The 25172-nt window shown below is 44.0% G+C and overlaps 1 protein-coding gene across 1 annotated transcript in view; it reads left to right on the top strand.

Annotated features, from left to right (window-relative positions):
• Nucleotides 1-363: 363 nt before the first annotated feature.
• PDE1C (phosphodiesterase 1C) overlaps nucleotides 364-25172 on the top strand; it is a 383698-nt gene continuing 358889 nt past the window's right edge. The window contains exon 1 of the mRNA XM_075418641.1: nucleotides 364-395. The gene's annotated coding sequence lies outside the window, so the exon portion shown is untranslated. The remainder of the gene's footprint in view (nucleotides 396-25172) is intronic.

The following is a 25172-nucleotide window of genomic DNA, read 5'->3' as shown; positions in this document are numbered from 1 at the left end:
TCGCGTCGGGCGGGAGGGGGGTGGAAAGCAGCGTCCGGGCGAGGCGGGGCTCGGCCGCGCCCGGAGCGGGGCTTCTCCTGGGCGAGGGGAGGTGGGGTCGGGGGAGCGGCGCTCTGGCCGTGCACCGGGGCCGCTCGGCGCCGCCATGGGCTCCGCCAGCTCGGCTCTGGGCCGGCCGCGGCGCGCCCTGGTGCGGGTGGGCGCCGAGCCGCCCCTCGCCGCGCCCCGCCGCGGCCCGCTGCCGCTGTCCGCGGTGCTGAAACCCCGCGGGGCGCAGGAGGAGGAGGAGCCCCCCGTCCCCCGCCGCGGCCCGTCGACGCTGTCCGCGGTGCTGAAACCCCGCGGGGCGCAGGAGGAGGAGGAGCCCCCCGCGCCCCGCCACAGCCCCGGCGCCCGTGAGTGTCTGCGGGGCCCCCGCCGCGGGCTTTGCCCCCGGGGAAGGGCGGGGGGGTGTGCCGGGGGAAAGCCCACCCGCGGGCGGCTCTCTCCGTGGCAGCGAGGAGCCGCGGGCGCCTGGGTAAACGCCGAGCGCAGTTCGCTGTAGCGGTGCGGTGTGCGGAGGGGGCTGGGCCGGTTACGGGGTCGCTGAAAATCGCCATGAGCCTGCCAGTTTTCTCATGCAGCCGTCCGGGTGCAGCTTTAGGATGGGGAGCGAGCTCGGGGAGGGTCCTCCCGGGACGCTGCCTGCCTGAAGTTGCTCATTCTGTGTCAAAACTTCACGGACATTTCTGGCGTCGCTGTGCGTGCCCCTGCAAAACTTTTCCCGTTGCTGTCCTGCAGTTTCAAAACAGCGCGCCATATGTTTTGGGTGATTTGAAGTGATCAGTGTGTGTTTTATTCAGTCAGGAGCAATAAAAGCATAAGTCTGGATACTGCAGTGGTTAAAAAAATCTTTAATATGTTGCAAAGGAAGGCAGGGATGTTATCTCATGTGAAAACAAGGCTACACGCTCAAGGAAGTAAATAACCCGCTCTTTACACTGCTCAGTGTCAGCTGTCTCTGACTCGTATACCCCCAGTTACATGAGGTGGTGGGTGAGCGTAGTTCTTTCACGAGGCCCGCTTCATAGCTCTCTTTTGCTGTGTCTGCTCTTTAGACCAGGCACATAATAATTTGAAGTCGATGATCCAACAAAGCTTAAGGGTGCTAATCTAACTAAATGCAAAGTGTGGCTCCTCACTTTTGAATGCAGGATCTCTCATGAGAAGGCTTGACTGTGGTGACCTTTTCATTCGCACCATCCCTCCTTTTTTCCTATGTTAATATCTCCTGTTTATGACGTTACAGGAGTTGGAGCAACTGTTTTTATGTCCCATCAGTTTTTTATAAGTTACTGACTCATCAGTCTTTTCACTTCAGGCCCTGTAGTTATGTCTTCAGTGCAATGCACTTGATATGTGATCAGCTTTATAATACCAACATCATAAATTCCTCAAAAAATTCAGAATAATATGGTCAGACTCTGAGGTGGTATCATCCTTTGAAACAGATGTAATGATGGTGGTTGATACCAATAATTTGCCATTAGGATTTATCTAGTTATGCTTTCTAACTCTTCACTTTACAGGAGAAAAGAGTACGCACAGTGGAATATGCAATCTGCTGGGTCAACGTTTCTTCTTCACACCTGGTGAATGTGCTATTTGCCTGGAATTTGAGTTGAAGGAATTGAGTTGGCATCAAAATAGATTTTAGAGCACTCAGCATTTGTTTCTTCCTCTGAGTAATTCATAGGTCGTAGACTTCAAATACTTTAAAAATCTTGCTGAAGTGCATGACTAGTGTCGTCCTTTCAGTTAAGCGTTATTACTGTGCTAAGCCTTGAGGCAATGGTCTGCTGCTGGTACTTCAAAATGTATCTTTAAGTTCACAGGGTGTTTGGTGTTTCCTTGCCGCATGTCCTAGACCTAAATATTTCTCAGGATTGTTATTCTCATGAATGATATCACCCTTTCTTCTGTTGCAGCCATTTTTTTTTAAGGTATTCTTGCTTATGCCAGGAACAAATACTAGGTAAGCAGTGTCAGAAGTAATAGGAAATAGATTTCCTCACTTATGTTGTAGCCCATATAATTAAACTTAGGAATGATGCCTTACAGTGGCTGCAAAATTAAACAACTAGACACGATAATGTGTTTTGAGATTGATTCAGCTTCATTGAAGGATACTATAGCCAGGAGCTATTTGACTTGGCTGGGTTTTGCTTGCATCCAACTTAGAGGCTCAGTTTTAGCCTGGGCTTGAATCATCCATGGGGCAGAGGTGCAGTGCTCTTACCGGAGTTCCTGGAGACAGCGTTCCTCGGGGGACTTACCTGGTATTTTCCTGAGCTCTGGGGAGCTTGGGTACACGGATGGCGGGAATTGAAATCCGCTGTTTTGCTCAGTTCCCGTCACATCTGTCAAAGAAAGGGCCTGACACAATTAATCCTGAATTGCCATAAGTAACAGCATGTGGCCTTTCCAGTTAAGAACATTTTCATCCACTTTAGAGCAAAATATATTTCAGCTACAGTTTGAAAAGTGGCTTTCAATGTTTTTATTGATCTTAAAGCCCAGTCTTTAAGTCACAGAGCATAATGCAATCATATGCGTTTCATGATTGCATGTGATTGCATTATGATGCTATGATTGCAGGGAGACTATCTGTTTAGAGTGTAGCATATGAATAAGAAAAAAGGCGTAAATTAACAAAATGTTGATTTATCTCTAATGGTTTTGTGATCATAAGGCCTCAGACAGTAGAGGAGAAAGGCTTATTCTGATAGAGTGCACCAGTCTGTCTAAATCACACAAGTTACCAGCCGTTTCTGATCACAGGAGATAAATGTAGGAAAACAGTCAAGCCCCTGTTTATTAATTAATGCTAATTAACTCCTTCATTCTTCCTTTTTTTTCAAGCACAGGTTTTTTTACTGAAAAAAACAATTTCTGTATCATTTTCAATGACTAGTTGTCCTCCAGCTTTGCCCCTCTGATTTCACTGCTGTTTCTGTTAACTTGAACTCCAGTCACAGGTTTCTCTGCTACCTTCAAAGCCCTTTCCTGGCCCTCAGTCAAGGAACTGAAAAGTCCACCTGAGGCAAAAGTGCTCTTTTCCACGGCTAGCATGCAAACAAACATCCCATGTTGTCGCCTAGCAACCTAACCGTCCTTTGTAGAGCCCTCAGATGTTAAATTGCTCTTTCATGTCCAATCACCAATGTTACACCTCCCACCTCCTCCATAAAATGATGAGAACCCAACACATTATCTGCAATGAGTGTGAAGGGTGAGAGGACTCAGTGAGCTGCTTTGTTTCTCTGCCCAGGTGCCAAGCAGTCCCAGTCCTTACGGTTGGAGAGCGCAGTCATTAGTGAGGTTCTGCTTTAGGTCCCCTTTTGTTTCATGCAGTGTGGGAGGGCATCAGTGACAGGCCTTTCTGCTAGATTAGTGAAAAAGGCTAGATAGAAATATTAGTGTTCTTGGGAGTATGTCATCTGTGGTTAGTCTGTGGCTGAAATGAAATGTATTTGTTCTGGATACATTTTTGAATTTTATTTTTCTGTCTGTAAAACATTTCATCTAATCTGTGGGACATGTTATTATGCTAGAGTTGTGCACACGTACATTAGAACAATGGGTATCACTTCAAAGGCCTAAAGGGCAGTTATAGGAAGGTAGGAGATAGTTATAACGTCATGTTCTTATCCACTGGACTCTGTGACGCTTTGTTAGCTGCATCATTATCTCTACCAGCTGAAGGAGCGATTTACATCCGATGCCACTGAGAAAACAGGAGGGGAAAGGAGAAATGAGTTGTGGGGTGGCAGGGCATTTTGCCTTTTGGGGGATTTGAGCTGCAAGCATAAACATAAAAACAATTTCCTAACGTCAGCAAAAATACTTAGAGGTTTTAATTTGACTTTTGGGGAAACAGCGTTCTTTGAGTTGAGAATTTTGGAGCCCTTCCTCTGTTAACAGACAACATTTTGGCAGATACCTGCTATTCTTTATATGCCATGTTCTTTCCATGGAGTTTTGCTGATTGTTTTCTACTTTTGTCTAGTTCTCTGCTGTCTCCATTCATGAGCATTTTGTAAGACAGCCAGAACTGTATCTTATAATGAATGTAAATCTACAGAAAGTGTCTGACTTCTGGCAGTATGTACATACAAAAATAGTTTAAAAATACGTCTATATTAATTACTTACTTATGGTGCCTCAGGGCTCTAGTGCTGGCTGTTTATGGAAAAAGGAATAACTGAGGAGGCTAAATTTGCATTAAACAAGTGAGATATATGTCTCTAAATTGGGCTCTTGGGGACTGTTTCAGGATAAGAGCACGCAGCGCTGACAAAACTTGCTAATTACTGGCTAGCAATGTAGTTACTGCTATGAAATATGAAAGATTAGAATCCAGTCCATCTTAACTAGCTGAAAATGAGTAAGACCAGTAAAATACTGATTTGATCTGAAGGTTTTTGCTAGATATGTGGCTGAGGTATTGCTGTGAAAAACTAAATGGCTGACATTACTTCAGGGTGGTGATATCTGGCTCTCAGAGTAGTGGGGGCATGCTGCCAAAATGCTGATAAGGGACTTCCGGAAAACATACCATTTAGTCAATGGTTGGTGTGCCCACAGCCTTCTGGTCCAAAGTACAGATCTCTGATATTTTAGCTAATGGAATAATTAACACAGCAGTAGAAGACTTTATTACTCTTTTGAGCATAAAAGGTGCACACTGCCAGTAGTTTATTAGATTAATATTTTATGTATAGCAACACATTTGACAATCTTATAGAAGAGATAACAGTGGTTAGCAGGAAACTTGCATTTTATCTCGATGGCAGAAAAGGCTGTGATTAGAATCATAGTTTGAGAAAGCATGTAGTCTAAAAGGCAGAATTTAAATAGATTCATTTTGTGTTTAAATATTAGACTCTCCCAGTTCTTCCTAGTGTCTCATTTAAAAATCCCCTGATACTATAATCCATGTGAATATAGTTATTTTCCTAGTAGTAAAGATTGGGAATGAAAAAGAAATATTGAACACCTTCCACTGGAGGAGATGGAAGTCATAGTCTAGGGCTTTTCAGGTGCTGCTCTGGGGACAAAGAATACTTGGATAGGAAAATTCTCTCCCTTTCTGAAGATCTCTGGATTGGTCCTTATGCTCTGAGGACCTCTGAGACAGACCTTACAATTAAGCAGTTGCAATGCACAAACCTCTCTAGGGCACAACTCTGAACACCCTAGGCAGCCCAAGTACTGTAGCCAAGAGTGACTGAACAAACCTGGGTGCCACTGTTTCTTGTAGCCCAGGCATGGGGATCTCATCTGTTCAGGTGTTTTTCAGAATCACAGAGTGGTGGAGATTGGAAGGGACCTCAGGACGTCATCCCGTCCAACCGCCCCTGCTCCAGCAGGTCCATCTAGAGCCAGTTGCCCAGGACCGTGTCCAGATGGCTTCTGAATATCTCTGAGGAAGGAGACTCCACAACCTCTTTGGGCAACCTGTGCCAGTGCTTGGGGACCCTCACAGTGAAAAAGTGTTTCCTGATGTTCAGAGGGAATCTTCTGTGTTTTGATGTGTGCACACTGCCTCTGGTCCTCCACGGCACCACTGAAAAGTGGCTGGCTCTGTCTTCTCTGCACCCTCCCTTCAGGAATTTATATACATTGATGAGATCCCCCTGAGCCTTCTCTTCTCCAGGCTGAACAGTCCCAGCTCTCTCAGCCTTCCTTCGCATGAGATGCTCAAGTCCCTTAATCATCTCTGTGGCCCTTTGCTGGACTCTCTCTGCCCATGTCTCTCTTGTACTGGTGAGCTCATAACTGGACCCAGCACTCCAGCTGTAGCCCCAAAGGTGCTGAATAAAGGGGTAGGAAATGTCCCTTGACCTGCTGGCAACACTTCTGCTAACGAAGCCCAGGCTGTTGTTGGCCTTCTTTGCAGCGAGGGTACACTACCGGCTTATGTTCAACTTGGTGTCCAACAGGTCCCCCAGGTCCTTTTCTGCAAAGCTGCTTTCCATCTGGGCAGCCCCCAGGTTATACTGGTGCATGGAGTTGTTCCTCCCCAGGTGCAGCTATGGTCTATTAAATCACCTGTGCTTAGTGGAAAGATCCACTTTCCTCCAAGTGGGTTAAGGAGATACTACCCGGTGACCAGGAACGTTTTGTAAGATTAACACAACCAGCTGCCTTGTACTTTTCTAAGCAATGTTTAATCCGCACAGGAAAGGTATCCCACATTTTCTGAGTGCTCAAAACTGACAGGCAGGTTTCCCTCAGTTACTCCTGAAAGCTCAGTGAAAAAATATCCCCTGGTTAAGCTTGTCTTGGATGCTGCCTGTACTTTCTTTAGGAATGCCACTTTGCATGTTGATGGCGAAGTGAGAGGGAATATGAGTTCTTCTCACACATTTGGAGGGTTTGGAAAAGAGTTTGAGCTGTCTGGGTAAGGGAGCGCCTCGGGATTAGTAAGAGGGAGATTTCACGTTATACTTTTCATTTTAGTTCAGTATACAGTCTCCGGTGCCTGTTATATAGAGTAGGCTTGCCTGCCTCATAGTTAAATAGGAATATTTGTTCCAGCTTTTAAAACACTTTTTTTCCTCTGCTCAGAACCTTCAGTGCCAAGGCCCGAGGGCAGTAACAGCCTTAATTACCCTAATCAGCTTCTCCTGAGGTCTGCACCCACCCTCCCCCAGCCCAGGAGCTCCATTTAAGCTCAGCCTGGGGCTGCTGATTGCTCCTAAAGCGGTGCTGTAGGAGTGCTGGTCTCTATTGCTGCAGACCCCAGCACGCTGGCAGTTTGCTGGCGGTGTTGGCACTGTGCACTTGCCTGGCTGCCATGGGACTGTGCCAGACCTCGGCTGCATGTGCTGGACGTGATCCGGGCTTCACTTTCTGGCTTGGTATTGGACCTGTGTTGTCACCATGGACTTGCCTGGTGGTGCAGGCTTGTAGCCACCTCTGGGGCTGCCCCACTGCCTGACTGGGGAGGTCAGATAAGCCCTGCTGGCCTGGAGATCCCCATCCTTTGAGGAGCAGCCAGCTCTTGCTGTGCCAGGACTGGTAAGTCATCTTTCATCCTGCTTCTGAAGGTGGGACAAAGCAGTTTAGATCAGCCCTGGTGTGTCAATATGATGTTAGAAAGTTTTTGGTTTGGTGGGTTTTTTTTTTCTTTTTTTTTTCTTGGTTTTTTTTTTTTTTTAGGAGGTTGTTTGTTGTTCTTTTTCTGAAATCATGTTTTGAGAAATCAAGATCTCTTGTATAGCACAAAGATCTGAAAATAGCTGAAATACAAAGCCTGTTGAAAGTATTGGTGTCACCTTACTTGAATAGGTTGGAGCCCGGGGGGTAAATGCTGTTTAAGGGAAGCCTTTTGAGTCTTGAGAGGCTTAAGCTGGCTCTGTATGCACCGGCAGCTCCAGAACCAAGTGTGCTTGGCTAATTATCTTAGGCTGGGCTGATTACACTGGCTACTGTGTTACCCAAATACGACTGCGCCTGTCTGGACGCGGGCTGGCAGAGTCCGCCTAGGACGTGATCTCACGCCCTATGGGCTGCCTGGCTTAGGCCACATAGCGTAGATGTGCCTGCCGTGGAATATGTCTCCTGGGACAAGGTCTTCTTGGCCAAGGTTCGTGGCAGGTGGGCACAGAAATCGGCTCTCTCTTGTTTTATTCAGGTGCTCCATCTACCGGGTCATATAGCCCTGTACGGAATCTGGGATATTGCAGCAAATCTGCATGTAGATGACTTGGTGCTCCTGGCCTGCAGTGGAAATACTCTTGAGGTTGATGCTAAGCACTGAGCAGAAATAGGTAGTGAGGGATGTCTGTTGATTGCTCATGAGCAACAATTCCAATGTTTTATTTGTAAAATAAGACACCTTTTTTTCTTGGTGGTGAATTCCAGCTTGCAGAAGCTACCTAGACACTCCCAGTGACTCTTGTCAGCATGTGATGATGTGGAATTAAGGTTAAGCTGTGAGGGCAGCAGGTGCTTTAATTATGTATTTTGTGGTTTATTTAACTCTTTCCTGAGATCTGTGTTTAGCTGCTTGGTGCATTCTGAAAAGACACAAACACCACGAGGCTCACCCAGCTTTCCACTGGCAAAGTTTGTAGGCATCAAAATCTAATTAAATGTTTGAATTTGTTTCTGGAATTTAAAAACCCAGAGGAAAGGAATAACAAAATCCCTGCCAAGGTAATTGTGATGGTTGTATATTTCTTTTTCCTCGTTGGTGAGCCAAAACAACAACCACAAGAGTATTTCACTCTAGTGAATGTACAAATAGCACTTTGCTCGTTATCTGTGCAGCAGAGTTCCATTCATGGCTTGTTGATATTCAAATGCTTTCTCTCAAGGCCCAAGGATCACAAAAAGACCTGGCTGGTTGGATGCATAGCGTTACAGCTATCCAAGTTTCAGCAGCTCCAAACTACAGTACACTGAATTCCTGTGATGTAAATTCAGCTTTATTCTGACTGAGGTTTTGGAGAGCAGGCTGGTCCGTAGACTGTGTGTGTGTCTAGTGTGAATATAGAAGTAATGTTTGTGTGTCTGTGTTTTTGTAAGTGAAAATTTCGGTATCCTTCTTGAGTAAATAAGGTCAATTCTATTTTTATTTCACTTCTACGATCTGTTTTCAAATTAGTTTCTGGCAGGCAGGAAAAAAACACGATGTTGGGAAGCTGTTCTGAGAAAATGACAGCTGTGCCCCTCTGCTCTGTGCCACGGTTGCGGGCAGTGTACTGAGCTGGAGGGGCCTGTGGGCTGGTGTACCACCGTGGTTCTTGTGTTGTGCTGTTTGGAAGTGGCTGAGGGACATCTCTCTTTTGGCCTGCAACTTGTGTGGGCTTTCGCTGCTGGGAAGAGGTGTTAGGGGGTAACAGGTTGAGGGTGAGGATTTTTCTTTTGCATTGGATTCACAGGTGGAGCTTGTAAAACTGTATGAAGAAGGCTACAGGTGTAGCTCTGTCTGCATTGCCTCATCTGTTTCTGTTTGTTCCTCTAAATTATGGAGGTCCTTTTGGTCTGCTTGCCCTTGCCACTGTGGAGAGGAACGTGGGGTTTTTTGTAGTTGCTGTCAACACTTGTGACTCATGTTTGCTTATCAAGGGTGTAAATACATGAAAACCCGACACTGGGATTTTTACATGAAGCATGACCAAAGATTATTTTTCTCGGCTCATTTTATTGCAGCAGGTCTTGAGGGGAACTTAATAGTTGTTATTAACTGTTGGTGTGAATATATACAGCTGCAATGAAAAACTGCAGCTGTTATGTCATTGCTAATGCAACATAAAGCTGAAACCTCCCTCAGTTTGCTTCCCTCCTAGGCTTTTCCTAATTCCTGGATAAAATTGCGTGCTTCAGGGTAGGTTGTTCTCCCATGCCCTGTATATAATCATCCAGATCTGAGTTTCTGATGTCCCTTTTGACTTGTTCTAACTACCTAGAGGAGAAGCAAAGCTGCTGGAGATGCTAGCTTTACATAGGCCAAGGGATCTGTCCCATCTGGAGGCTTCTTTTTTTGCCACCTGACCTCTACATTCACTGTAACATCAGTGTGCAGTCTCCAGTTCAGCACTCGGTGTTTTGCTGATGCTGTACTCTCTCATGCAAAGTCCCCAGGTACTCTCAGACTACACCTGTACTGCTACATGAATGAGCTTGAGCGCTGCTCACCCGCTCTCCCAGGCTATTCCCTGGTGTGCTGCTGGTCTGTGTGAGTGTTGGGATGTGGCTGGGTGGTGGCACACAGGAGCCTGTTCTCACAGGTGGTAGTGGCCCAGATTTGCATAGCTTCACGGTTATGCCTTGGGGCCTCGGGTCCTACAGCAGGTCAGGTGGGCCAGCCTGTGCGGCTTGGCCTCGGGACCAGAAACCCCTCTGTTCCCCTTAGCCCTGCAGATGTAGCCTTGAAGGCTGACCACCATCGTGCTGTGGCCCTGCAAGAGAAGATTTCCTTAATAGTGGTGTTCTGTAAAATCACCTTGGAACAGAGATGAGAACCTGGCTCCTGTTGCCTCTGTGGGAGGGTGAAGTTTACTTGCTTGCAGCTGTAAGACTCCTTTGATTCTGTGTCCCTACTTCAGGCCAAGAGCATTGCATCAGCATTGAGCTGGCTAATGGAGAAGTTGAATTTTATTCTTAAGGAGAGTAATTAAATGAAATTACCAGCTGAATACTTTTTTTCTCAGACTGAGATATTTTGATTTCATGTGCAAATTGTGGATGGTATAAAACTAGAAGTTAGCATCCTGCTTTGGTAAAGGGAGGTGGAATGTAAGACAGACTTCTGAAAGGGTAGGCATTGCTAGTGCAAAATGAGAAATAAATCTGATGTATGGCACCACTTCGGTTTTCTATATTAGTGCTAGTAACAGTTCCTTGATCTTGACTCGCAGGTATATAGTCTGTTATCGCAACAGACTAAAATATTCTGGTTTAATCTAATTTTATTGACTGTACTTGAAGTATGGCATTAAAGTTGTTGGCAAAAATGTCAGAAAAAATGCCTTGAGGGAACTGAAAAATAAAATTAGAGTTGCACTGAAACTTTTTGATGCTTATAACCAGCTTTCCAAGAAGAAAATATGTTTTCCACCTTCTCTGTATTCCTAAAAGAAATACAGATGGAGACCAACTAGCATCCACAGGCTTAAGTATGGTCTCTCTAGAGAAAGTTTCTGTGTATCGGGAGGTAACTCATAAATGTCCATTTCCCCACAAAACCAGTTTCTCTGATAATCTCTGTGCCTTCCTCTTCTGACACCATTTTGTATGACATCTGCCAGTTGTGTCCGATTCTGTGGTAGTTTTATGCTGTCTGTGTCCAGTTATTTATAGAAATTAACGTTCAAATAAAACAAAAGTATGTAAACCATGATTTAGCAAATGGTATTTTTTTTTTCCCAGAAGGCACCAAAGGGCACTGGAGCTTCACTGAAGCCAGTAAGCATGCTTTTACTATGGTTGGGCTGGACACAACCTTGAAGATGGTGGTTTTGTGCAGACCAGGGGTTCCTGAAGAAAAAGAAACTGATCTCCTGGCTTCTTTTCTCTCCTCTCCTGCCCCTTTTGGTTTTGACGAATCCAAGCATATGCAGCCTCCAAGTGTTTGTCTTTCTATTTTAGGGTCTCAGTGGCTGCTGCCTTCCCTTCCGTCTGGAAGGTACCTGCTACATTTCTCTGAGCAGTCGACTGAATTCAGTAGCTGTGGTAGAAGGTGTTACAGCACAGCAACAGCAGCAAACCCATGCTGGTTCCCCGGCTCCTGCAGCTGGAAGCTGGCTGGCACAATGGCCGCTGTATTGGAGCTGTGAGCTTGGGATAGCTGAAGAGATGTTGCGCAGTTGTTCTTGTTGGGCTCTCTTGCTCCTGGTGTTAATCTCCAGCGAAACAGAAGAGCTGGAAGCGATAAATTTTGCTCCGCTGCCAGAGCCCACGTGACAGCCCTGTGCTGCAGGGCTTGTGCTGGGTGAGAATCAGGCTGCATCGGAGGCAGCAGGAATTTGCCTAATAAATTCAGTGGGGTTAGTGTTTTGAGCCTGATGCCTCTGGAGTGTTAGATGGGTATCTGTTGCCAAGGTCATGGACTGAGGACCAACTTTCACTTCAGACCATAAAAATAGGCACCTGTTGAGGTTCTGGTGAAGTTAAAACAAGACAATCTTCTCTCAAAACATTCAATCTATCCAGCAAGCTCAGTAGCATCTGTATACCAAAATAGTGAATTTTTCTAGCGTACTAACCTTGTACGCATCACTTGTGTAGGATTTTTTGGAAAAAACCAAACCATGTTTTCTTTCATGTTTGTAAGGAAATGTATGGATTTTTTGGGGGTTGTGGAGGGGAGAGTAAAGGTGAATTTGCAGTGTTCTGACTGAAGACTTGCCATTATGTCTACAGATATATTAATTGTGTATGATTCTCTTGGCTGTAAGAAGCCAAGGGAAAACAACTCCGAAATTAGCAGTTTTATCAATTATTTACAAAGTGGTCTGTTAACAAGGAAAACAGAACTTCTAATTATAGATAAATGAGGTCCAAAGGAAGTGGGAAAACACTGTCAACGGAAGTTGGCAAGTGTTTTTGTTCTGAAAGGTGAAGTCCATGTTAAAGCCAGTTTCTTTTTGCTTTAAACAGAAGAAGGAAGGAGAAGCAATAGCTTAGATCTTGTTGTAGATTATAACTATATGTCCACCTCTGTATTATGACATTAATTTGGGAAGGTGTTATAATAGAAGGGTGCTGTCAACACTTCAGCTGAACGATTTCAATATGTGTAAGTAGGCCATAGTTTTCACTCTGTATAGTGTCAGAGCATTCTGGGCATCTGTATAGTTAAATGTTGATCCTGGGGTGGAATCCTGGTTTTGTTTACTTGAGTTTCTGGCTCCTGCACTTTTGGAACTCTGATCAGTGTAAGTGGCAGAGTCAGGCTGTGTCTGCAGTAGAGTCAAGTCAACTGCTGTGATACGGCCGTCTGGACTCAGCTTCCCAATGTTTACTTGGAGTGGAGTGTGAAACTTCAGGAAAAACCCCAGGCGATTCCTCTAAATGGTCACATATGCTTTTTTGCATGCAGCTTATTGCTGACTGAAAAAAATGTCCTGTTCATCAAAAAGTGGTTTGGGGTATTGCAGGCACACAAACCTGGCAGGAACTTGGGCAAGGAGCCATGCCTGTGCAGGGACCTAAGGTGATGGGTGACACTGGGGCTGTCTTAAAACTTGGTGGGGCCCTGGGTACTGGTTGTGGGCCTGAACAGACAACTCTAGAGCATGTGGTCAAGGAGAACGAGCATTTAGGAGTCCTCTGCACCTATACAGGCTCTCCAATGCAGGTATTGCACCTCCAGTATGGCACTGGCAGTAATGTTTTCTGAATCCAGTGTTTTGCCTTGCTCTACCACTAACTGCATCTTACTGTTTCTCGTAGATCTGGTGTGGAGGATCTAGATCCAACTAGGTGCTGTCAGCCCTGCCACGACTAGAGGAGGCCTTTGGGAGTCTTTCCAAAATCTAGGCAGGGATCTGTCTCGCAGGGTGTTGTATGAATTGGGATTTCTGCCTGAATCTCAAAGCTGAACACACAGCTCTGTGTATGCTGGGAGGGAGGTGGGGTGTGTTAGGAGTATGGAGGCAAAAATTGTTAGGAGTCGCACTTTTTAACCTTTTCTTACTCTGTTAGCTTTTCATCTTTGTTGTGGGTTAACTGCGGAAGGCAGCTAGGCACCCCACAGCTGCTTGCACATTTCCCCTGACCCCCAGTGTGATGGAGGAAGAGGAAAGGAAGAGTAAAAGCAAGAAAGCTTGTGCATCAAGATTAAAAAAATAGTTTAACAAGCAAAGGAAAGCAAGTGGAAGAAGAGAGAATGCAAGTAAAAAGTGATGCAAAGGCAATCACTCACCACCTCCCATGGGCAGACCAATGCCCACCCAGCTCCTGAGCAAAAAGATGGCGAACTCCCCTAAAATCCCCTCCTTACGGTGTGGGTTATCTCTTCAGTCAGTGTGGGTCATCTGCCTGGTTGTGTCCCTTAGCAAACACTGCTGAGCCACAGCTAAAACATTGGTGTATTATCAGTTGTTTGGGTCACTAATCTAAACCACAGCACCATACAAAATGCTGTGAAGAAAACTAACTCCTTCCCAGCCAGCCCAGGTACAATGTCGTAAAACCGATGGGATCGATTACTCTTGTCAAATGAGGAATAAGAAATTCTTCACCATCAGATGTAGCCCTGCAATTGGATCATTAATAATTCTTGCCCTCATTTGAAGCTAGACTAATATTTACAAATAACTGCTCAAATTTGCATGAGCTTCTGGTACACCAGGATTTCTAGCTAATTGGGATATGGCTAGTACATTATCTGGAGCACTGCTGTTATTCAGCCATTGAATTATATTAAGACTATTTTATCTTGTTACCACAGAAACAACAGAAGTAGTGAGTTACAGTCTTTAAGGGCTTGAAATACACAGCTGTTTGTGGGTTTTTTTTTAAAGTATTAGTAATCACTCATTCTGGCAGGGCTGCCAGCAGGGTTATGTGGTGCTCCCGCAATGTCTGCCAGCCTGCCCACCTTGCTACATAGGTCCTGGTTTGGGTGAGGGACTAAGGTGTTCAGCCTGACACATCTGCCCGCTGAGAGTAACGAGTGCTGTATTACAAACAAGTGGAAACCCCCATCTTGTGATGATTTGGAGAAGGACAAATATTGACTGAAGCAACATTAACCTCGTTTGTGTTTGCAAAGAAGTTTTACTTGGATAAAATCTTGCACTTGGACTGTGAGGGCAGTATCTAAAAGGTTGGAGTATGTTCTTTGGCCGTCCAAACACATCTCCTAACAACAAAATCAGAGATGTTTAGACTTGACATTTGGAAACAATCGGTAGCAGTCTGGGAGAAATGTGCATGTCAATTTTTACTTCAGCAGTTTCTTTTGTTTCACTGAACCATGTTCAAAAATAAAACATACCAAATGTTTACTGTCAATGACTCAAAGAAAACAGTCACTCTCTTCAAAAGAACACCCAAGCAGCAGATGATGCTTGCTTGTGTTGCCCTTGTTACTGCCCCCAGGACTGTAAGCAGCCAGGATATGTACAGAGATTGCCAGGAAAGCACAGGTTGGTGCTGCTGGATGAGTGCAGCACATGGTACACTGCCGGCCTCTGTTACAGAGGTGTCCTAGAAAAAAGAAACAAAGTGTAAGATTTTTTTTTTCTTATTTGCGAAATCCCTCGTTTTCTCTGTGTGGTGAAAACCTCTTGATGGGAGGGATTTCATACTGTCAGTTCACTAGAAGTCTGTAGGTAAATAACAGCATCTGCTAGTAGAAACAAGGTGTAATTTTAACAAAGCAAGACTTTCCTTATGCTTCCAAGCCTCCAGAGATCCCTCTCCCCCCTTCCCTTGCCCTGGCACCCAAGCTGTGGCCTGATCTTTCTTTTATCTCCATCTGGTGCTCACTGTGCTTGGCCCCGGGCTGGAGTCAGACCTGGTGCCCATGTTAGTTAAGTGTGCCTGCAGACACCCAGCACCTCGCACGGACTGGGATGTGGCAGGGGGACGCTTCTGTTTTCTGGACCAAGGTGGCTTTGGCAGTCCCCTAGGAAACGCCGAGGTGAACCTGGGTTTATTCTGCAGCGTGGCAGTGGGCTCTGCAGGTGGAGAGCAGTGTGGTGTTAGGCAGGGGTGCTGCAGGGAGACCCATTTCATGCTGCTCCGGCAGCTTGCCGGAGTGTTTCAGGAGTGCCGTTTGAAGACTTTTGACCTCACGTACTGCTATAAACACTCGACCCTTTTTAGGCCTGTAAGCTGTTTTCTGTCAGGAGACTTGAGAAACAGAACATCCTTTTCCTTTTTTAATAGAAACTGAAAGCTCTAGACTGCTTAGTTGTAAATTAGTCTGGAAAACAGAGTATGGGTGACTCTGGGGTCTGCTTCAGTGTTAGTACATCTGGGAGAAGTGAATGCCTGCGAATTCCTCCATAGCATCCAGACAGTGGCTTGCAGCAGGGAGCTTGCCTCACCAGAGGGTTCTGCGTACGGATGTGTCTGTCTGCCTTGATGGAGGTCACTTGCCCAGGCAGATGCACTCTAGGTGCTGGGGAAGTGCTTGAGCACACCTCCTGTGGCTTTACTTTTTCTGAAAAGTGGCGGTGATTTCTTGCTCCAGCTGGGAGGAGAGGAAATCTTCTGTTACAGCCACATCAGAGGATGATCCTCAGGTGTGGTGAGCACCTAAGGCTCCTGATCAGCTAAGTCTTGATGTGAGCCAAGTCATGAATAGTTCAGATAATTTTACTGGGGATATTGCAGACAGGTATGCGTCCTTGTGTTTCTACACTCCAGAAAGCATATTTAGATTCAGGCTGTATTGAGCAGCAGAGCAGAAAAAAACAGAATGCCTAAGAATAAATATTTACGTAGGGGACCCTATATGTTCTTCTAGAATTTTTTTGTATTACATTGACTATGTAAAGGGCTGGAGAGCCATTGGCAGGGTCTTCCAAGATTACTTTTCCTTCCTATGATGTCTGGCAGAAGGTGAGGGTGTAGCAGGGCATTATATGCTCTGGTTATTTTGTCCTGCTGTATTGAATCTTTACGGTCGTTGCTACATCATTGCTAAAAAGTATCCTTTATTTGAAGCTCACTCTTTCACTCCAGTCTTGCATGCGTTTTTGTTGCTGCTAATGTTTTGTGTAAATGATTCTACGATTAATCTTGTACAAGATGTTACCTGAACTACCTTTCTTAGCAGACTTCAGTACATTAACACAGTTTCGTGAGGACTTAATCTGAAATACTGACTTCTCTATGGTATGTCACTAATCCAGAACATCAGGAAGAGCATTAGGCAGGCTGAAAAATAAACCTCTGGGCACTTACGTCAAGTGGCTGGGTATACAGAAGCTTGATGTGTAAGTTAACTGTGAAATAACGCATAAAAAGCTGACAGTGAATGAGCCTGTCATTCATTCTGTCATATCCTGGCACATGGAAATAAACAAAAATTGTGGAAGACCTTTGCTGTATGAGACTGGCATATTACTTTTTTTTTTTTAGAGGGGCTGAGTGTGGGAGGAGAGGCCACATCTCAGTCATGACCTAGGAAAACACATGATGTTTTGGTGAACACAGAATGCCAGAGGTTTTTCTACAGTCAATCACTTTCCTCCTCTTGTTGCTTCACAACAGGACTTCTGAGTCACTGCTGTTGCTTCCCTATTAAATAACAGATGATTCCAGAGTTCACAGGTAAATTCATTCCTTGCTCTTACAGACCTGGTCAAGGCTGCTTGTTGAGAAGGATTTTGCACGTTTGACTTCTCCCTTGTGCTGCCCTGAGGCTGGGGGGCATCTGTTGAATCACGACTGTTTCTCGCACCCTGGAGGGAGGTGGGGAATGCAGGTGCTAGGCGGGGCTGTTGACCTGCCAAGTGGGTACCAACTGTTGTGGTAGGAGTCTGGCAGGGCTGGGAGAAGAGAGGTCTGAGACTATCTACCCAACCTGACTCTCCAGTGTTTAACATAATGGTTCAAGTTGTAATTGTCTGACTGCAGGGCGGCCTTCAGTCCTGTTTTATGCATTAAAAGATGCGATATCAATTTTGGCCAGTGTATATCTGCTACTTTATGCATAGGAATAACTAAGTTTTAAATTGAATGAAAGTGCCTCTGCTCTTTTTTTTTTTTCCTCTCCATTGAGCTTTGCTATGCTCTGCCATTGATAACGATGCTGAGTGATGAAATGCTTCTTGCATTTCAAGTCAGGTCTAATAACACTAATTTTCAAACCAGCTTGAACTCTTTTGTGGAAGAAGATAGGAAAGTGATAGGGAAATCATTAGTTTCTTCTCCCCCCAATATAGTATAATGAGTCTTATTATGGCCTTTGACAACCGTAACCACAGCAACAAATAGTGATGGATATATTGCATTGGAGTCTCTCATCTCAGTAATCATATTCTGCTTCCAGATGCCTTACAGGTCACAAAGTAAATTAACGTTCAGCAGCAATACATCAAGATGCTGCAGAACATTCCCTCCTCCTTTTCAGAGATGATCCAGGTTGTTAGGGACCTTTGAGCAGCAGCTGACTTTTCCAAGCAGTATCCCAACTTAACCGTTGCTGAGGAGGCTGCTATGTAAAGGTTAATGAAGTTGTCTGCCCAGATAAGTTGGAGGGGCTGTGAAGGAATTGGCAGGTGGAATTAAATTCAATGTGTGCCAGTAGAAGAATGGGAAAGTGGTTTAAGGGGACAGGGTGTGTTGGAGCTTTGGTAGTAGGAGCACTCTGTGTTGTGGGGTGGAGTTTTTCTCAAACCAAAAGCCTTTTAAAGTCAAAAAGGTTTATATTAGCTGTATTTGTTTGCTGCTGCTTTGCACTCCAAACTCTGTCATAGGAGCTAAACAGCATGGAGTGGCATGTGGTGCTTTTGGAGAGTATTTATGGCCCAGGCACAGATGCGAGTGTAATGCTGATGAGCCCTGTAATCAGAGGGAGGTGTGCTGGTGCAAGAGGTCCCAGGTGACTGTAAAAGCAATAGTGATTACAGAGGAAGTTAACACATCTGGCTCTTCTCCCCACCATCCCGTAGGAAAGATTGAAAACAGCAGCAGAAGTGCTGTAGTGGATGCAATGGAGAACAGCTGTACCTTATATGAAAAGCAGATATAATTGATCCTTATCTGAAGGGCTGTTAAATTACTTTTGGCCTCTCTAAAATGAGGAAGGTAAATACATCCAGTTAAACTTCACATTTGCTGTGTACAGAAAGAAGCTTAGAAAAGTGAATTTTTGCCCAGCCGCAGGGTGTCCTGAGATCAGGTGGGATAAATTCCTCCTGAGGAGTGTCTGTCACTTCCCAAAAGTTAAAAAGACATGTTGACTGTTACATGTCTAAAGTCAGAAGAGATCTCAGTCCTGCGGGGATATTTTGTACAGCATTTAAGAGGGTGAAACAGAAGAGTTGTTAAACCGGGCAGTTGAGTTCCCTACTAAAATGGTGTATGTGTGTGTTGTGAAATCTCTTGGGCATTTCAAAAAACAATACCCTTCTCTCAAAAGGTACTAAACAAAATGCACGTTTAGTTAGTTATTTTGCCTAAGGATGTAATACTTGTAAAGAGAAATAGAATTTTCTTGTATATTATTTAACAAATTTGCCTGTGGCCTGTCTACTACTCCCTTGTTACTAAAATGAATTTTTCTGAACAGTTCACAAATATGTCAATTCTGCAGTTATGGAAATATGTAAAGTAAAGTGTGCTCACAGACACATTAGAAGAAGCCAAAAGCATTACACTTGAATATGAAAAGCTACATGTTGGACATAACATCTGAGTACACAACACCACAGATATGACTGAAGCCAAGTACGTGTGAGATTGGTTATTTACTTGCAAATTGATGTCTTGCCATTTGATGCTACCCTGATAATCTTAGGAGGATGTAGGGAAAAGAATTAATACTTTTGGAAGTCATTCATGCATGTTTCTGAAGTACTGATTGATCATGTCTTAAAATATTTGACTTCAAAGTGTATTGAAGTGCTGCAGATATAAAACTAGCCAAACTAGGATATTTCTGAGGATTGTATTGATGCTTATAACCACAGCTCGGAGATCTCTGTGGATTCTGTCTGATGTATCTGCAGAAGAGGCTGGGTCTACGCTGCCGCCGCCTCTGGTTTAAGTAATCCCCCTTCAGGGGTCCGTTGCCTGGCTATGGGGTTTTCCCTCATACCTGGTTAAACTACACTTGTCACTGACCTCATGGCAGGCCTTGTCTGATCTATGAAGTGTCCTGCTCCCAGCAAGCGTGTTGTCTTGGACAGAGTCTGGTCAGGACATGGTGGCCAGCCACAGGCCACACAAGGGCAGCCAAGGAACCCAACCAAAACACATTTGTGCATGCAGGTTCCTAGGTCAGCCTGGCTGTGGCCAGGCAGCTGCTGACTTTACAGAGAACCCGCTCTTGGCGTGAATGTCTGTGTTTCCCTATGGCTGCAGGCTGGTGGGGCTCTTCTGTTCCAGTTTGGAGCTGGAATGCTCTGCTGCAGCCTGTTATGCCTGGTACAGAGCTAGCAACAAGGAAGTGTTGCAGCTGCAGTGCTCCTATGTCATACAAATGTTGTGCCGCTTTCATTAATTGGCTTTTTTTTTTCTGCAGTCATGTTCTCATTCTCTGGCAGGCATATTGATATAAAGCTGCCTTAATCCATTAAGAAATGAGCACAAGCTCTAAACATACAGAACTCTTACTGACATGACTACATCCACTACAAGGGTCATGCCACACACTTCTGCTGATGGGAAAGCTGGTACTCTCTGCTGACTTCATTTAACTATTGTAAACTGGTGTATGAGACATCTAATTTGCAGTGTCCAGTGCTGTTAGACTCCTTATATAGTTGTGTTGTTATCTTGGAAACAAGCTTCTGTTTGTTCTCTATCAATTAGTTACATATTCATTTCTTTAGAACTGCTCTTTTACGTATGTTCCCGTTTTCTCTTACAAGTGTGTGTTTGACTTGGGGAGATTCTAAGCTGATACGAGTCTTTACAGTTGCATTTATTTTAAGCAAGGAGTTGACTTGCCTAAACTGAGTTTGACCTTTAATCTAGGAATGCAGGAGTGGAGGCTTCCAGCATCAGAGCACGGGAGACGAGGTGGCTGTCATAACTTGAGTGGAGCGGAAGGAAAGACTGAAAAGGCTAGAGATCTCTACTTGTGAATTTGTTGTAAATTTGAAATGGAAGGTGGAAACGGCAGTGTGTAGGCCCTGCTCGGCCTCTTCTCGTGGTGCCTAAGTCCAGGATTCTGCAGTCACTTCTGTGGACCCAAATCATCTCAGAAAATTTATGGCATAAGTATGAGTGGAGTCAGAGGTGGGTTTTTGTGGATGGCTGTGTCAAAAATGAGAAGCAGGAATTCTGCTGGTGTGTTTGAAGAGCAGTTAGGAGGTATGTGCTGAAAGTGGTCTGGGTGGCAAGATCGCTGCCACTGATCTCCTTCCATGAGAAGCTTAGACATTACTGATGTGCAACGAGCTTCTGAAGTGTGCAGGTGAAAGACTGATGGTGTGTTCTTGCGTTGGTCATACTGGAGGTAGAGACAGAGGAAGGAGGATAGAGATAGAGGAAACCTGGATAGCATTATAGGAATTATTTTTTTGGAGCTCTACGTGTCTAAGAAGGTTTTGTGCATGTTAGAAAATGAATAAAAGCACAGCCTTGCTCCTCTGTCCCAGATAAGCCACTCGCCCATTACAAGATGGCTGAGTGTGGTGAGCAAAAGGGGAGATGGAACTTTTTTAGTAATTTGTGGAAATTATCTAGTAAGGAAGCTGCAGGTGAAATTTGCCTTGGAAGTAACTTGGGAATCACAAAGTACTGAACTGAGTGAACAACAGTACTTGCGAGTGACTGGAAGTTTGCGTTGCTGAGAAGGGGACAAAGCCCTTGCGAGGACAGTTATTGAGCAATTGTATATAGGTGAAGCCTTTTTCTTAACTAGACTGCTTAGCCATGGCGTTATGCTTTGCAGCATGTACTTTCTGTCTCTTCTGTTAAAAAATATATAGCAGGTGTCTAGGGATATTTCTTCTCTTCCTGAAAATAATTGCATTAGAATTCATATTTATACTATGCTTAGTTGTGTGTAGAAATAATTAAATCCAGTAGATGTTAAATTTTCTACTGAAAGCTCTCAGGAGGAAGATATTCCAAGCATGTCTTGTCTTGTTTGGAAAAGACCTCAAATCTACTTAAACATAAGATTGTTCTCTCTACCCCTGTAGTTCAGCTTGTTACAAGCACAGACAAACTGATACAGATCTCATGTCTGACTGCGGTGACACTACAGTTGCTTCTCCTGTTCCTGTTTGTGGCTTATGGTGGTGGATGCTGCAAAGGTGGGTTGATCTCACTGGTTTGACACGTCTGTGCTCTTGGCCAGTCTATGCTGCCCAGTGCAAGTAGGATCTTTGCTTGAACTGGAAGAAAAGGTTGCAACTGGACTGTGAGGGTGGTAGCAACTCCAAAGTGCCTATGCTGCTTCAAATATATAAATTAAAAAAGGGCAAGAGACCGAAAGTGAATCTACCAGCAGCATGTGTGGGTTTTTGGGGGCCTTGTATAGCTAATCCTGAGTTACAAAACCAAACAGAACAGACCTTACCTTTGTGGAAGGATTAATAATTTTAAAGTAGTGGCTGAACTTTCTACAGTGAATTGTCTTTGAAGCAAAATTGGTCATAATGGAAAAAGCCACTGCCCTTCTGGAGTAAGCTTACCCATTACTGAGAATTGTTTTACATAATTATAGGAGTATAATCATATCTGATATTTCCTGGAGTAAACAAGTTCTCAGTATGATTTTAAAAAAAAGGGAAAGTTAGCATTTGTATCGCTACAGTCTAATAATGAATAATAACCAAGGTTATTCCTTTGCTCTGTTGATAAGTGAATTAATGCTTAGATTCAGCGCTCATTAAAGCAAGTTTCTAGTTGTTTTTTAGACCCTCTGCTTTTCTGGAATATTTTCATTTCTAAAAGGATCACCCCATGTGGAAATAACTTGCTTAATAGCAGCCTGTTTCAGAATCACTGTGTACAAACAGTTCATTCATAAATATCCTAGAAATTTAGAGTGAAAATATGTGTTGCTTTCTATTCTAATAAAATTTTGTGAGATTTGAGGTTTTTGGTGGTATTTTTCCTCTTCTCTGTTAGATCCTGCAGCGAATCTTCCCAGTAGTGTAAATATTTCTGTGGCATTGCTCTAGAATGAGTTCATGATGTATTTCTTTTCACTTCAGAAAAGTCTACACACAAATAACAGTTATGATCCTTGTTTTGAGGTACTTAATTGAAGACTGCAGTAAAATCACATGCAGCTTAGTAAATATGCAGCTTGATATACACTCTCAGCTTAATGTATGTAACACCTTAAAAATTTGGATATTGTTGGTCTGTGACTTATCAGCCCAATAATTCTGGGTGCAGCAGAACAAATACTCTCTATTAAAGCATTCTCTACTGCTATTTTACTTCCAAGGCAACAGCTCATCCTGCAAAGATCACCTATCCAGAACTACCAGCTGGAGACTTTCACATTTTGAATATGCTTGATATTATTATCTGTTGTTCTGGGAAATGATATTTCTTAGAGTGAAGGATTAATTTTCAACCAGACAGGTGCAGCAGCAGCAGTCGCCTTGCTGTGTGCTCAGGAGCTCCAGACACGACTGCTCGCAGTGCAGCAAGGTTTGTTTTCAGCCTGTTCTCAGACCTCAAAACCACTGAGAATCCGAACACTTCAGTGTAGCTGCAGAGGGGACAGGAGTGCTTCTACAGTCCTTGGCACTGATGTTCCCAATTCTAAGGACCTGGCCTTTTAAGAGAGGCTCTCTATTCGCTATGGGATGGTTTCATGCTATAATCAATGATGGCATCGTATCCGTCATAATGTGGATGATGCTGCAGTTGCAAAGGTGGGAGATCAAGTCCTGACACATGCTGGTTTCAATGCAGCAGCTCTCTGGGCTCCCTGCTGAATGTCACCAAGCTGTACTGGAGTGGTGTCACATCATCTGCACTGTCACTGCTAATTCTGATAAGTTAACTTGGTCACTGGGATATATTTTTCTTGGCTCCAGGTGCCCTGTGACTTTATCCTTGATTGCACTAACTAATTCTGTACACCTGAGTATTTCAACCTTTAGACTTTTTCAGACAAACTTCTTTGGTTGGAAAATGCATATATACCTTCCCTCAGATCATTTAATATGAAACTGCTGATGTGTCCATAACCTACAAAACAGTGCTTCTTGGCAATGTCATCCAAACAACTTTAGATTGATCTTCTGCTACTAAAACCTCTGCCTTTGTGGTTCACAAAACCAGTACAGGTAGCTGAATTTTTCTGGATGCTTCCCTGCGTGGCTCAGTGTGCTGAGTTACTGCAGAGCATCACAGGAGCTAGCACAGTTTCTCATTTGCTTGCTTTCATATGTGTGGTCTTGGTTCCATGTGCATACAGGGAAATTGGTGAGAAAAGCCTGTCATCTGGAGATGCGGTTTCTTGAAAATAACAAATTTTACTGTCTGGCAAATATCCAGTGGCTCACACTCATCTTCATAACAGCAAAAACCTCAGTGTTTGTCTCCTGTAGAAGAAGGATGATCTTTAAATCTGCAGCACAGAAACCACATAAATAGCAGTCTATTCTTTGAGAAATACTTTGAAAATTGTACTAGGCAGTAATTCTGAATGAAATCTCCTAGCTGCAATAAGGAATTATTTATAGAATAATAGATGCAAGCAGTTATATAGCAGGATATGCTAGGTGTGTTCAAGAACTCTGTTTGTGGAAGTGTGGAAGTTGTCTTGAGCAGTCAAATTGGAAAAAGTGTTCCTGACTTTAAATTGCAGTGGCTGGGGCCATGCTTTTTTGGTAGCAGATCTAATAATAAAATGGGACACTGTTGTGACGTCCTTAAGTTAAAAGTATGTATTTTTGGGGGGGAGGTGGTATGGGAAAGGAGCATCCTTCTTCCCCTTGGAAGAAGCAGGGTGGGAAGCAAGAAATGGGTGGATACTCTTCCTGAGAGGCTGATTAGGAACTGGGGGTTTCTCACAGGCAGCCTGATAAGGCAGGATGATGAAGAGGAAGCTTAGAGATGAGCGATCTTGTACACCTCTTTCTTATCCAGACTGAAAGCATCCTCCGATGCCCCATGCAATGCAAAGTGGTAGCTCTTGCAGAACATTGAATACTGTCCCTAAACCTACTCAAGTCAGTGGGATCATGAATTGCAGGGAACACTACAGCTTAATGCTTAAATTAATTAAAAGATAATCAATAATGACTGGAAATATTCTTCAGAGAATGTCCTGGTGGTATCTCATCAGGCAACTGCAAGCATATTCGAAGGTCAACATATCTACCAGAGCAGTGAGCACGTGTATGTGCCTGTATTTTTAGACTGACAATTTTCAAATGCTGCTTTATGCTTCACAGTGCTGTGGAGCTTGGTGCGTTGGAAGAAACAGACTTCTGCCATGGGTTTTAGGGACCAAGTCCTCTTCAAGTGACCTGTAAATAAACACTGTGCAATGTTTTTTGCACTATAAAGTATTTTAACCTACTTGACTGCTATAAAAAATTAATTTTGCCATGATGAGTAGCTATGGTATGGAACTCATTGCTTCAGTGTACACCACAGTGATTATGTAACTGTATGGATGATGGGATCTTCTGTAGTTACAAAAGTAAATAAGTATCCATGGTGAACGTAACCCCAGGGCCCAGACAAATAAACAAAAATTCTGTGGGATATCAGGATGGGGATGGGGGAATAAAGAGTTATCAGTGACAAAAATCATCTGGTCTGCTGTTAATATGGATGCTTGTAAACTACTCGTCTGTGATAAATGCAATATAATTCCATAAGTAAAGTGTGCAGAGCATGTATGGTTATCAAGTACTATCTGAAATGTGATATCTCTGTACCCATTGGTAACTTCTTCAGATGTTTGTGCCATTTGCTGAGACCATCAGAAGCACCACAAAGGAGGAACCTAGGAAGAAATCTTCTGTAGGCTTGTCTGTTTTGCTTTGGTACTATTTTTTTTT

The sequence above is a fragment of the Opisthocomus hoazin genome, chromosome 4 (assembly GCF_030867145.1).
Source record: "Opisthocomus hoazin isolate bOpiHoa1 chromosome 4, bOpiHoa1.hap1, whole genome shotgun sequence".
NCBI classification, from domain to species: domain Eukaryota; kingdom Metazoa; phylum Chordata; class Aves; order Opisthocomiformes; family Opisthocomidae; genus Opisthocomus; species Opisthocomus hoazin.
Note: the sequence above shows the minus strand (reverse complement) of the source record. Positions and strands in the feature narration are given on the sequence as shown.